The sequence below is a fragment of the Podarcis vaucheri genome (genome assembly GCF_965113315.1).
Source record: "Podarcis vaucheri genome assembly, chromosome: 12".
Lineage (NCBI taxonomy): Eukaryota > Metazoa > Chordata > Lepidosauria > Squamata > Lacertidae > Podarcis > Podarcis vaucheri.
The window spans coordinates 2,039,943-2,055,218 of NC_138750.1; the positions used below are offsets into that span (position 1 = coordinate 2,039,943).

General features: G+C 43.9%; 1 long non-coding RNA gene across 2 annotated transcripts in view; it reads right to left on the bottom strand.

Moving 5' to 3' along the window:
- The window catches only part of LOC309515247, a 284,278-nt gene extending 270,752 nt beyond the window's left edge, over window positions 1–13,526 (bottom strand). For both annotated transcript variants that reach the window (XR_014212355.1, XR_014212356.1), the window contains exons 1-2: window positions 13,405–13,526; window positions 7,646–7,721 (exon numbers count right to left, since the gene is read on the bottom strand). This is a non-coding gene — a long non-coding RNA (uncharacterized lncRNA). The remainder of the gene's footprint in view (window positions 1–7,645; window positions 7,722–13,404) is intronic.
- Between the last annotated feature and the right edge of the window lie 1,750 nt (window positions 13,527–15,276).

Sequence of the window (15,276 nt, forward strand, 5' to 3'; positions counted from 1 at the left end):
AGCCATGCTGGATCTTAGCAGCCCTAAATAAGAGAAAATGAGAATGAAGTGTGCAAATGTTTACCCCACCTCTTGCTTTGCCCCAACTTTTGAGATTGTGGGTCTACAGTCTTATTTTGGAAGGTGCTGATAACCTAATGTTTCTGCTGCAAAAGCCTAGTTGAGCCAACTGCTCTCTCAAGCTAAAATGCAGTGTATGTACTTCATTAAGCATATGCCTATGAAAGTATGGTGTTCCTTCTAAAAAAAATTATGTGAGTCCAGTTTTAACTTTGATTTGGTTGGACAGAAGAGTTATTGTAAGGCTCCTGATATCAGTCTCTATAAGACGTCCTGGCCTCTTTTCTTAGAAAATGCCCCCCCCTTGTTTAATTCTGTCTCTTCCAGGGGTTTCCCCCCCCCCTTCTCCTTCTTATTCTGTGCCAGGTAAATTTACTCCCAAGTAAGCTTCCTTTAAAGGAAACTGCAAGGGGGGGGGCATAGATTAGGCTTACTATTCCTCTGCAAGTTCAGGAAAATTTTCACTCTTATATTCCTTTTAAATCAAATCTATGGCTGTTTAAACTATGCTTTATAAGAGATCCTCTCCCTATCTTAGGAAAATGTTCACTTCAGTCTTTAAAGATAATTTATCTAGGAACTTTCACTCTTTAGTCTAAGGAAGTAAACTCTCACTCAAACTAGTTGGGTACTTTTATTTTCCTCTTCCTCTTTTATTTTCCATGATAGGCGCATGGTTTGTGATCTCTTCCCCAGTTGTGTCTGTGTACATAAGTATGTGTGTGTTTCTGGTAGTACAAATCTTGCCATGAACCCTGTATTTTAGGGTTGGACTAGATGACCCCAGGTCCCTTTCAACTTTCCGAATTTGTGGCTGATGAGTTGAAATTCAGCCCAGATTTGCTCTTTGTTTTTAAAAGGTGTGAGGTGAAGCCATGATGTTTGAAGCAGAACTGGTGATATCAGGCATTTAAGTGATTACAGTGTTTATCATTTTGTCTATTATTTACAAAAATCAGACTTAAAAGTCTACTCAAAGTTTAAGCACATACAAATGAATAGTCAAGTAGAATGAGCCTTGCCCTGTAAATAAAGGGCAGGGGGGAAAATTGTCTGCAAATGGTAAGGCTGAAATGACTGAGAATGTTAAAAAATCCTATGAATTCTGACCCTCTGGCCATTTTTACTCATAAATAAGAGAGCGGTTGATTGTTCCGCGAATGGCCAGAGGGATATTAGCCCTTTCCTGTACATAAAGGAAGCAGTCTCTTTTGCTTGGGCTGAAATTGCTAGTTTTAGTGAATACTTAAATTGCTGAGTTTCTCTTTTTTTGTTTAAAATCTAACCCTATTTTTAAAATCTACTCCATACCCTTCCCTTCCCTTATTCAAATGTTAATTTAGCCAAAGGATGCAACATTTTCAATAGTATAAAACGTTTCCTGAGACATGAACTCTACACATGCACAGAGGCTAGATCAGCTAAAGAAGAGAGAGAGAGGAAGGGGGGGACTGTAAGGGGGGAGAGGAGGTTTCTTTAAGAACTGCAGAGAGAAATTTACCCAAATGCAAAAACTTGGAACCATTGAGGGAAATCACCCTAAATGTGTCTTTGCCCCAGGGGCTACGTAAGACAAAAGGCTTAAAAAACAAACAAACAAACAAACAAACAAACAAAAAAACTAGCCCATCAAAAGTCAAGAGCTTTCCAGGTTCCAAATCTTAACATGCCAAATTCTTTTCACAGGTAAATATCAAAGCATTCCCCCCCTCAATGGGAATTTTAGGAACAGCATTTCCTGACAGGCTTCTCACATGAAATAATTTTCCCTTTTAACAGGATATGTGAACCCCGATAACAAAGTGTTTGTCCCTTTTTCCTCCCACAGCAACTTTCTTTCTGTTCTGTGAAACAAGTCTGAATCCCTGCTAGTGACTTCCATCTCTTTGTGGCTTTGACACTCTTTTAAGTTACAAATAATCTGTTTTCATTTATTTAATCCGTTTCTCCATGATGTCTATGAAGTTAATCGAAGCACAACCAAACATTGTTTGTGGAATGGTACTTGTTTACCTTTGGCCTGAGCATTTCTTATTAATTCTGTCATTTTGGCTAGTGCAAGGTACCCGCACAACTTTAAATTGCCATTCATTTTTCTTGGTATTAACTCATTTCCCAGTATTCCGCTATTAACATTACAGCTGATGTTGTCACGTCATTTGGGATGTTAAAATGCCAAAACAGATTACTTCAGGTTACTTCAAGTTTCTTATTAATTGCGTGTCTTAACATTTATTTACTTTTGGTTCCTCATAGGTAATTTTGTGTGTGTGTGTTTTACTTTGGGGACATGTTCATCACATGTTGAAAGTCAGTCTCATGAAGTTCTTTTATTGGATAGCACATGGTGAATTTTAAGTTTTCCCCATTGCTTTCCTTCTTTTTTTGAGTCCAGTAGTAATATGTGTGGTTTTGATAATATCTTTGTACTATTTAATAATAGTTATTTTCTGAATCTGATGTCTTTGTGTCAAGTCCATTTTCATCTAACTGGTAATCTAATTTTTGCTTTCCTTTTATTTTTTAACCTTTGTATTTTTACAGTTCTCTTTCTATACATGTGGAGTAATTTTTTATTTTATAATATGAAAAGAACAACAACAACAAAAATTAAGTAAAGGAAAGCAAACAAACTTAGCAGACAATAACAGTAATTATATGGAAAAGTGATAATGAATAAAATGTTTAATCCACTAAGATTGTTATTATTTGCAGCTTCCCATGGAAACTGGAGGACATCCTTTTTGCCTTTTGCCCTTTCCTTGTCTAACTGTGTTTTTAAGTCGCCCCAAAACCCTGCCCCTTACAGGATATCACTTCTACAGATGTGCAATGATGAAAAGCAGCGACAACCCCTCATGGCTAAGGGGAGGAGTTGAATTGCAAGGACATTTTCTCACTTTCGAACCTTAAGACTGTGCTCCAGGATTCAAAAGATACATGAATAAAAGATCACGATTGTGTCAAGATATGTAACTGATATTTAATTAGTTTGTTTTGTATTATGTGTTATTATGTAAGAATGTTGAAATGTGTCTGACAGTGTGATTTCCACAAAGGGGGGCAATTTTGTGTGTAATTGTTTTTATGTTAATGTCTTATTGCTTACACACCAATGGAGAATTCTCATGCATTTTATACTTTCTAATAGCTCACACTATTCTGTAGTCCAATGTTTAGATCAATTTATAACCACATTTAATTGTTCCACCTGGCACCCTGCCAACTTTCCATATCCATTTTAAAATGTGTTAAACCTCGTTTTTCCAAGGACAAGCTTCTGGATCCATAAAACACCAGGTACATGAAGGTGCATATGCTTTGGTTTAGCAGGAATGATCCCTTATAGAGTTAAATTGACTTATTTGGACAACTGCCCTTGTTAAGAATGGTTTTCTTTTAACAGATTGGTTTGAAGAGTTGAGAACCATGGGGCAAGATAAATTCAAATTGGACTCAGTTTGAATTGGGCAAGTGTATCCAGGCTGCAGTTAGCTTTTTGGTCCTTTAAGTGCAAGTGGGCAACTCCCCATGCGTGCAAAACCACAGCCTATAATAGAATCCCATAGCTAAAGGCCAAGGCGAAGACCTCTCCCTCACGAGATGTCCAACCTGTGCCAGCTATGGTGAATGCCAGGCAACATGGTTAAATGAAAGCCCCGAGGGGATTCAACAGACAGGATGTGTTGCTGTAGCACTATGTCAGTGTGAGACCACAGAAGAGCTAGCTTGACACCTGAGAAACACACAAAAATGGCGAAGGACAAAACACCAACTGCATTTTTCAGTCAATTGGACCTTCCTGCTAGGTGTAAAGCATAAAACACTATTGAGAATGCCACAAGTAATTTAGCAACAAAATACAAGAGGTGTTCTTTATATAATACCCTATATGCAGCTACCTGCACTGATATACTTGCAAATGACCGTAAGAGGCATGGCTTGCAAGTCCCTTTCAGGTTTGCATAAAGACACACATCCCATTCACCGAGATTTAGGGTGCGGAGAAAAGATTTGCAAGTTCTTACAGAACTTTAATGCAAATCTATCTCCGAATGGGGGACTGATACGGAACGGGGGGGGGGCAATGTCTTCTTCACTACAATATATTTGCTCAATTTCTCTAGGACTCCATCACCCCTCCCCTGTCCTCCATAATCTCTCAAGTAATACTGTCAAAATCCTGTTACAATGTATCCACTCTGTTTCTGCTTTTGCTCTATAGTACAGAGTGGCTTAGAAATCACTGAAATCTTCAAAAATTGATATAAAATCAGCCGTGGTTCTGATCTGCTCGTTCTCGGTGCCATTCAACTCAGTTCCCCTTGGACTCCATGATGCTGTCCCCACTTCCATAATCCCCAAAGTGGCAGGTCACGTACGCAGGAACTTCTTAATCCACCCAGATCGTTTTGTCAAGCTTTCCTCTAGGCAATATCAGGTGGCAGACGATGCATATCTCTGACCCATTGTCTTGCCACCACCGGTACTCAATACATGTGTATCTATGTATATTTCTCACTCCGCATGTTCCCCCTCCCTCATCCGAAATGTTAATTAATGTAACTCCACCTTTTCATAATGTATTCATGACGTGTAAATTATATTCATGATGTAACTGGTGAAACCCAACCTTCCCATAATGTATTCATGACGTTTCATGCACTGTACTCTGGGACACGGAGGGAACTTTAAAAGTTCATGTCACCCCTTTCTCGCTGTTCAATCTCGCCTTGAACCTGTTGCGCAATAAACTTGGATCTTCTGCAGTTTGCTCCTGCGTCCGGCTGAGCTCATTTTCTTCCGCAGGGACCCACGGACTTAGTCCGATGAGCTGGGTGGCAGAGTAACCCCGCACCCAGATTTTTGCCCTAACAAAGTAAAGAAACATCTCATGTGGGAAAAATAGACACAATGTTTCCTTAAGAATTAAAAATTCCAGCACTCTCCATATGCAGCAGAATGAGGTGGCCAAATGGACCATACTACTTCAAGATACAGGTGGGGAATAACACTTCTATGCGTAAAAACCAAAGCCTAGCACATCATATAGAAGGTACTTGTCAATTAAAAAAGCTAGCCTTTCCCCTGCTTTGCTGGCTTTCTAGTTGCAGGGAACTTTTAGTGTGTGAAAGCAATTTTCCACAAACTCTTGCAGTTTATTCGACAGTTTCAGATGTCTTTGTGTTGTTGTAAACAAAATCTGCCCTTATTCCTTTATTGGAGAACCTTGTAGGTTCTCCATCGGCAGGAGAAAATAACAGAGGCCAACCAGAGAATATTGAGAAGCAAAGCAGCTAGTAAGCCTGATCTTTATTAAACTGTTGCAACAGGGTGCTCCTATCACACGCAGGAGAGGGGAGGAGGACCGCGAACAATGTGTGCTTGCCATTTTGAAATTCCCTGCCCTGGAGCTCAAGACTACCCCCACAAACATCATACCTACATCACAGAAAAGGGAAATTTCTACAATAGAAATTTGAATGTTGTTTTTCCTGTCTGCCAGGTTATCTGATAATGCCTTATCTGATTGCCTTTCCTGGTAGTCTGGCCATTCCTTTGAGATGGTAATTACCCAATTCCTGAGACAATGGGAAGCAAAGACAGACCACTGAATACATAACAGTGAAAATACATTATTCCTTTCCACTTGGGATAATCTTGCCATAAATGCCCAAAACTAGCCTGACTAAGGAGTGGTGGAGAGGTATACTTCTGAATATTCAATAATTCTATAACATTTGCAGTATCAGATTGAGGTCTGCTGCTTCACATCAACAAGCTGAAAGGATTTACTCTATGACTTTATACTTTCCTTAATGGTAAATATTAAGTAGGGTAGACAAATTGCAGCATTGAGCTATTGTAGTTCCCATGCCAATATTGTGTTGTTTAGTCGTTTAGTCGTGTCCGGCTCTTCGTGACCCCATGGACCAGAGCACGCCAGGCACTCCTGTCTTTCGCCATTTAAAATTCCTTCTTGCTCCCTGTCAGTGGAGGCTCATCCTTAAGGGGGACTGGGCCACTGCTCCACCAAGCTCAATTGCTTCTCTGCTGTCCTCCAACAGCCTGCTTCTTTCTTACATCCTCTCTAGGGTTGGCATGAGCAGTGAGCTCTTTCCTCCTCAGTCTCAGGCTGCCTTTGCAGAACTCAACGAGAGGAGAGGGGCATGCCCCACATGTCCAGGGGAGGAGAGGGGCAGGGAAGCTGCTGCTCAGGCTCCTTGAGTGCGCCAGGTCAGACGTGACCCGGAGGCGGAGCTGCTGCTGTGACTGGGAGCGAGGTGCACTGCGGCCACCCACCCTCCGGCTCTCTTCCCTGGATCAGGCCTAACATAAGGACAGAACTCTGGCCAGCAGAAGCAAAGCAGCTTAGGTCAGCTCCTTCTCACACAGAGCCAGGCACCAATGAGGGAGCCTGCTTTGGGGGCACCTGTTTGTGCCCCCTGCCACAAATTTGTGCCCCCACGGCCCACACATGCTACACTGTAGTTGGCTTCATCCATGGGCGTAGCCAGCATTTTTGTTAGTGGGGGCAGGCCTTTTGTTAGGGGGTCAGAACCTCAGTTAGCTATGTATTTTTATTTATTTTTATTTAGTTGGCCCCCCTTGGCCACATCCATGGCTCCATCTATCATAACATTTTGGAAATGCCCTGACCCACCCACCCCAACACTGATGTTGATTTTCTGAGATATCAGGCGCTCAAGCACAAGATTCCACCTAAACATTAGGAAGAACTTCCTGACAGTAAGAGCTGTTCGACAGTGGAATTTGCTGCCAAGGAGTGTGGTGGAGTCTCCTTCTTTGGAGGTCTTTAAGCAGAGGCTTGACAACCATATGCCAGGAGTGTTCTGATGGTGTTTCCTGCTTGGCAGGGGGTTGGACTCGATGGCCCTTGTGGTCTCTTCCAACTCTATGATTCTATGATTCTAAGTCAAACATAAAGAATCGCTGCTGTTTCTTTTTGTGTAGCCTGTTTAGACTGGAAATTTGCCTCAGTTTTTTATTCTCTAAGGAAGGTTCTGTAAAGTGCAGGATAATGTAGTAGCTCACAGCATGGCAGGATGATCCCAAGAAGCTCAGTTAGTTGGGGACATGGGCATAACCAGGGGGTGAAGCGGCCACCCCTAAATCAAGTAAATAAATAAAAATACAGAGAGTCTGATATTCCAGATGCAATCACACTTCTTCCTTAGGGCAGCCTCCTATTCATTTATTTCTTGTTGAAAGATAAAGAAGTGTTTTGCAGAAACTAGCAACAACCTTATATATCAAGAAGACACATGTAGTTCATAGTAACTGTCTTTCAGGGCAGTTTGTCTAGGAACAAAATCAAGTGTTGCTATGAACAATGACTAGTCACTAGAATAATAAAATGAAAGCTGGAGGTGGGGTTCGGGGTGGGGTTAGTCTTTCTTTAAACAAACATGTAAGTATGGATGCTAAGCAGAAGAAGAAGTAAGACAAGCGTTTCTGTGGGGGAGGGAGTTTATTGACTGCTCAGATATAAGACTCACAACATCATTTTATAACCAAAGAAAGTGCCTGTATGTGACCATTAAAACAAATCAACTGGAATTACCGGTATATTCACAGAAAGCCTTTAGCAGAATCATTTCCTGTCCTCGGAATCCAGCTGGAAGTGTTGGGCGAGCCGACTGCATAATCAAAAAGGCCAGTAAGTTACTGTGAGACAAACAGAGGAAGCTGTGTTCCTTTTCAAATCTGTCTGTCAACAGTCACACACACCAAGCAAAAGCCACCCATAACAGACGTTTTCCTTGATAAATGGGAGAACTGTCTGATAATCAACAACCATATCATTTTATCCAGTAGTATTAGTTTGATCTGACGGAAACTGCACATTTCCCGAGAAGCACTGAAAGAATGCTTCATTTAACTACAAAACCCCAAATCTGGGATCCCATCACAACTGATATTTGGTAAAAGTTTTGCAGCAAAACCCCCACATTTTGTAACACCCCATAGAGTAATTGATACATCAAACCGGGGTTCATAATTAATATCCAAAACCCAACATTGTCCGGTTCACTCCAAACTGGTGCCAAAGTCTGGCAAAAGTTTTGTAGCATTTTGCCAGACATTGTAGAATTTTTTTAGCATTTTGCCCGACAAACCAAGTAAGTGACAGGGGTCATAAGGTCACCCCAAGACCCAACATTGCCTGATTCACTCCAAATCAAGGCCAAAGTCTGGCAAAATGTTTGCAGTAAAAACCGCATGTTTTGCAGTGCCCCCCAAACGGAGTGGTTCCTAGCACATCAGGAGGAAGAGTCAAGACAACCAAAAGTGGATAAATAGGTTGTATTTATTAAATATAACAACTTGAGGATCGGCAAAACTAGTCAGATTCGACCAATGTAACCAAATCAAATTACTGGTAAGTCTGGGCAGGTGTGCTTGTTCACCTCCACCCACAAACACGCAAGTGCTCAAACAGAGCTCTTTGCAGATCCTTAAGAATCATGTCACAACCCAAATCAGAAAGATGCATACCACCAGGTCTATACAACTGTGGGGCACAGAACATAATTCTGCCATGAGGGATATAAGCACCCACATTTTCAAACACAAACATCGTTGTAGAATGATTAGCTTTATGTCTTGCCCATCCACCTTCTTAGGAAGGCTGCCCCCACTCCATAAGCACCTCTACAACATTCCAAACCAAACTATGATAAACTCAGGGATGAGGAAGCACAGCTGATATTTAGTGATCTCAACTGAATTTACCTCACCAGATTGTTATCCCCAAGATGGATGACGAGAATATCAGGGTTAGGGTTAGGGCTAGGGCAGGGGATAGGTGGACGTTCAGGGTTAGGGTTAGTGCCTGGGGTTTTTTCCCCCATGCTTTTTAAGCTTCTAATGATATTGCTTCATTTTTATGAGACTGGATAATTCCAAAAAGTAAGCAAACTACCTGAAACGTAGCAAAACTAAGAGAAATGTGAAAACCAAAAGTGAGATACCAGAAACCCAACAAGGAAGGAATTCATGAAAAAGGAAAATTGCCAGACAGAGACTTTAATCAAATCATTACCAAATTCACCAGAATCCCAAAACCAATTGAAAAGAAGCAGAAATGTGAGAAGCAGAAGAAATACCACCAGAAACCCCCCAAAAGAGGGGAAAAGTAAATTGCGCAGAAACCCCAAAGCCAGTTAAACCTTAGTTTTGCATGGTGTGGGGGTGATTTTGCTTTTCCCTGAGATGTTTACTGCGTGAGTTTCTTGAATTTCTATTCAATTGGTTTTCTCATCTTTGGTGGATGTGGTTTGTTTCTGTTGTTTCTGGTTTGTTTTGGGGATTATGTTGAATTTTTTCTGTGGTTTTCGTTTCATAGATTCTTTTATATAAATTACAATTGTGAAATACAGTGGTACCCCGCAAGACGAATGCCTCGCAAGACGGAAAACCCGCAAGACGAAGGGGTTTTCTGTTTTGGAGGCGCTTCGCAAGACGAATTTCCATATGGGCTTGCATCGCAAGACGAAAGCCCATAGGGAAATGCTGGCGGTCGGGAGCAAAGACTTTCGCCCACAGCTGGCCTTCAGAAGAGGGCCTCTTCTGAAGGCCGGCGGGGGGCAAAAGTCTTTGCTCCCCCCCGCCTGCCTCCCCCCCGCCTGCCCCGGGCGATCTTAAAATGCTGACGGGCGGGAGCGAAGCGTTCGCTGCCGACCCCCAGCATTTTAAAATCTCCCCGTGTCCTGGGAAGATTTTAAAATGCTGGGGGTCGGGAGCGAAGCGCTGCCGACCCCCAGCATTTTAAAATCTCCCCGTGTCCTGGGAAGATTTTAAAATGCTGGGGGTGGGGAGCGAAGCGCTGCAGACCCCCAGCATTTTAAAATCTCCCCGTGTCCTGGGAAGATTTTAAAATGCTGGGGGTCGGCAGCGCTTCGCTCCCCACCCCCAGCATTTTAAAACGCTGTTCCGAAGTGGGGCGGGGGGGCCGGAACACCTGGCCCCGCCGCCCCACTTCGGAAAGCTCTTCCAAAGTGGGGAGGGGGGCGGGGACACCTGGCCCCGCCGCCCCACTTCGGAAAGCTGTTCCGAAGTGGGGCGGGGGGGCGGGGACACCTGGCCCCACCGCCCCACTTCGGAAAGCTCTTCCGAAGTGGGGAGGGGGGTCGGGAACACCTGGCCCCGCCGCCCCACTTCGGAAAGCTCTTCCGAAGTGGGGAGGGGGGTCGGGAACACCTGGCCCCGCCGCCCCACTTCGGAAAGCTCTTCCGAAGTGGGGAGGGGGGTCGGGAACACCTGGCCCCGCCGCCCCACTTCGGAAAGCTGTTCCGAAGTGGGGTGGGGGGTCGGGGACACCTGGCCCCGCCGCCCCACTTCGGAAAGCTCTTCCGAAGTGGGGAGGGGGGTCGGGGACACCTGGCCCCGCCGCCCCACTTCGGAACGCTCTTCCGAAGTGGGGAGGGGGGTCGGGAACACCTGGCCCCGCCGCCCCACTTCGGAAAGCTCTTCCGAAGTGGGGAGGGGGGTCGGGAACACCTGGCCCCACCGCCCCACTTCGGAAAGCTCTTCCGAAGTGGGGAGGGGGGTCGGGAACACCTTCTGAAGGCGGGCAGGGGGCGAAAGTCTTTGTCCCCCCCGCCTGCCTTCCCAGGGGCTTTTAAATCGCCCCGGACAGCGGAGAAGTCCTCCGCTGTCTGGAGCGATTTTAAAATGCCGCCCGCCAGCATTTTAAGATAGCCCCGCACAGCGGAGAAGTCCTCTGCTGTCCCAGGGTTTTTTAAAATGCTGGGGGTGGGAAGAAAAGCCCTTGTCCCCCCCCCCAGCCTTCAGAAGAGGTCCGGGGACAGACTGTCCCCGGACCAGGTCTGAAGGTGGTTTCCCTAGGAACGCATTAATTGATTTTCAATGCATTCCTATGGGAAACCGTGCATCGCAAGACGAAAAAACCGCAAGACGAAGAGAATTGCGGAACGAATTAATTTCGTCTTGCGAGGCACCACTGTATACTCAGAGTCTTGTATGTATTTCATGCTCTTTATTGCCCCCCCCCAACCTCAGGCTTTTATATACATTATTTACACAATGAGTCCCGTCTGACTAGCTAACTCTGCTTCCCTCTTGGAGCCTGATTGGCCTGCAGGAAAAGACCAATCAGTTGTTGCATTCTAGGATCCAAGGTTAGTACATAACAGATTGGGTGCTGGATTTATGGTGAGTTTGATTCATTTCTAGGTTTTTTGGGTTTTGCACCTTTGAGAATATTAATTTGTATGAGATCTGATAATCCCAAGAATAAAAGGAAAACCACCAGAAATGAAGCAAAACCACCAGAAATGTCTAATGACCATTCCAACAATGAAGTCAACCACTAAAAACACAAAAACCTACTGAAAAGAAGCAGAAGAACCATGTAAAAGCAACATCAATGGAAACTGACAAAGAAGCCAACCAACCCCAAACAAAGCAGATTCACCAGAAACCCCCAAAGCATTCAAAAGTATTACCACCTGTCAGGGGTTCAGGAGCAGAGGCAAGGGCAAGGGAGGAAACAGAGAGCGAGGGGGAGGAGGCAGAAGAAAAGATGAGTGATGACGACGACCCGAGATCTCCGAGTCTTTCCAGTGAATCAGAAGATTCACAGAAAGGAGCACCAGTGGCCAGGGCAAGGGGGGAGCCTAGGGGGACACCCCAGGAAGAAAGGGCCAGAGGGGACTCAGAGGGGAGCAGTTGGAAATCGGGACCAGCGTCACCAACAGAGAGCAGGGGAGAGGAAGGGCGCCAGGTATCAAGCGCTGGCAGCTCACAACAGGAGGGAGGGCACGAGTCAGGAGTGGCCACACCTCCATCGGGGAGCGAAGAAACGGTCAGGCGGAAAGTGGAGTAAGGCTAGGTTAGTAAGCTGGTGCACAGGGGGCGGAGACTCAGACGGAGCTTCGCCGGTCTAACCCATAAGACGTAGAGTTGCACGCAGCAGCTTGAGAATGGAAACTGTAACTCAATAAAGACTTTTACAAAGTGATTGCTGGCTAGCGTGATCCTCTGTGAGCTAGGATCTGGAAGCAGCTCTGACACCACCAGAATGCAAAAACAAGAAAACTTCTCAAAAGAAGCAATAAAGCAAAAGTCCAAAAAACAAGCTAAACCAATGGAAAAGAAATGAAGCCAGCTGCAAATGAAGCACATTCACCAGAAACCCAAGACTAAGTGAAAACTAGTATGCTGTGTTGGTTAATTTCTGTTGCTTGAAGTGCTTTTGGACTCCCACAAATTGCATGCTTGTTGAGTTTCTGGTTTTGCTTTTTAAAAACTGGTTTCCAGTTTCTTGTGGCATTGCTTTGTGATTGGTGGCTTTACTGCTTTTTTGTTTTCTGCTGATTTGTTTAATTTGGGGTGGTTTTGCTTGTTTTTTGCATTTAATTGTTTTGCTTCTTTTACTTTGAATGGTTCTGCGGTTTTGGGTGAGATTGTTTCTTTTCCATTGATTTGGCTTGGTTTTCATGTCTCCTGGTTTTGCCTCATTTTGGGAATATTTCTTGGTTTTTGTGCTTCTGGTGGTATGTCTTCAATTTTTTGGCATAACCAAGCCAAAACACCAGAAACACAGAAACAAATCATAAAGAAGCAGAGCTACCAGAAATCCAAAGCAAATTAATCAGAAATCCAAACAACCTATAAAGATGATGCAATACACAAAAGCCAATTAAAAAACTGCTAAATGAAGCAACACCACAAGAAACAAAGAAAGCCTCATGACCTAACAAATGAAGCAATAACACAAAACACCACAAAAAGGAGCAAAGCGTTTAGGATTAGGTTTGGGTAAAGGTTAGGGTTACAGTGAGAGTTGGGTTTGAGTTGGATTAGGATTAGGAGTTAAAGTTGGGGTTGAGTTACGGTAAGAGAAGAACAGCAGAAGTAGAAATATAATTTTATTACTTAGGGTTAGGGTTAAATTAGGCTTAGGTTTAGACTGAGGCTTAGGTTTGGGTTAAGTTTAGGGTTAGAGTGAGGATTAGGTTTGAGTTAGGGTGAGCATTCGGGTTAAGGTTTGGTATTGGGTTGGATGTGAGTTAGGCTAAGAGAAGAACAGCAGCAGGAGCAATATAATTTTATTATTTATACTCCACCCAAGTCACTTGTGGCCGCTTTCAATAAAAGGTAAAAACATGAGCGCACTCTAAGTGAATGCTCATGAATGTAGAAACTCTTACTTCCCATAGAATTCCCAAAGAAGACCTGGGAATTGTAGCTCTGAGCTTCTTTGCAGAGGGTTGGACTAGATGACCCTTGGATGCTCCCTGTCTCTCTCACTCACTCACTCACACACTCCTCCTCTCCTTCTCCTGGCAGTTTCACCTTTTTCTGCACTCCTAGCTCGGAAGGGCAGAAGAGGCTGTGCTACCGCCATGTTGGGCGAGAGCAGGGGTACCGGAAGGAGATGCCACCGGAGGAGAGGCAAGAGGACAGGAAGGGGAGGGAAACGGGCGGAAGAGCCTGTGCTGCCGCCATCTTGGGCGAGGGCAGGGGTACCGGAAGGAGGTGCCACCGGAGGAGAGGCAAGAGGACAGGAAAGGGAGGGAAACGGGCGGAAGAGGCGCTGCGACGTTGGGCCAGCAGAGACGTGCTGAGCCAGGCTGGCCCTCTCTCTTTCTCCCGCCCACTCTCTCTCGACCCCGCTCTCCCCAGGGGGCAGCCCCGCCCCCCGCCCCGCCCTCACCTGCCTTTCTCCCCCAGTGGCCTTCCTCTCGTGCCCCTTGGCGGAGGGATGGGGCGGGGGGGCCGCGGAAGTTTATATACAAGAATATACATACCTAGATATAGGTGTCCGTTTGTAAATATATAAAAATAAAACGGATATATGTATATGTGTGTGTATATATGCAGTGCTTCTTTTCTAAAAAAAAAAAAGCAAAAAGGTCTTTTGGCTTCCATCTACATAGGAAGAAGATGAAAACGCTCTGATTGGGCTTATTTCAAATAAGTGTTTTTGGGGTTAGAATGCGCATTCAACCAAAAATCGCAGAGCGAAATGTATGTTATCAGCCCAAATCAAGCATGGGTGTTTTGGTTCATCTCAATTGAAAGAGGGAGAATAAGCTTGGATTGCACTCGGTTTTCATTCACCCACAAATAGAAAATCGAAGTATCATAAGCATAAACGCAAGACAGGTTGTTTTGGGTTCCGTCTACATAGAAAGAAGAATCTTGGATTTCGCTTATTAAAAAGTCGTGTTCTTTGGAGTTATTGCTCATTTACCCAGAAATCGCAGTGTATGTAATGAGACCAAAATAACAAAACGACATATTTCCGCTTCCATATGAGTAGAAAGAAGACGAATAAGCTTCGATTGAGCTTATTTCAATTCATAGCATCATAGAATGATATAGTTGGAATTAGCGTGGTGTTTTTTGGGTTTGCACCAGAATCACACAACCAAAGCAGAAAGGTCTTTTGGCTTCCATCTACATAGAAAGAAGAATCTTGGATTTCGCTTTTTTCAAAGTCGTGTTCTTTGGTATTAATGCACTTTTACCCAGAAATCGCACAGTGTATGTAATGAGACCAAAATATCAAAACGCCATATTTCCGCGTCCATATGAGTAGAAAGACGACGAATAAGCTTCGATTGAGCTTATTTCAATTCATAGAATCATAGAATCATAGGTGGAATTAGCGTGGTGTTTTTTGGGTGTGCACCAGAATCACACGACCAAAGCAAAAATGAGCTTAAACACCTATGGTTGATTTTGGCTGATAAAAAACATTTCACTCTGCGATTTTTGGTTGAATGTGCATTCTTTTTGCTTTGGTTGTGTGTTCTAGTGCAAACCCAAAAAACACCCTGTGAACTGAAATAAGCCTCGAAGCTTATGCGTCTTCTTTCTCCGCATATGGAAGCGGAAATATGGTGTTTTGTCATTTTAGGCTCATTACACTCACTTGGCGATTTGTGGGTCAATGTACATTAGGACCAAAGAACACGACTTTGAAATAAGCGCAATCCAAGATTCTTCCTTCTATGTATATGGTATCCAAAACAACCTGTTTTGCTCTGTTTATGCTTATGACACTTCGATTTGCAGTTTGTGGGTAAATGAATACCGAAATGCAATCCAAGCTTATTCGTCCTCTTTCAATTGAGATTAACTTAAACACCTATGGTTGATTTTGTCTGATACCAAACATTTCACTGCGATTTTTGGTTGAATGCATTCTTTTTGCTTTGG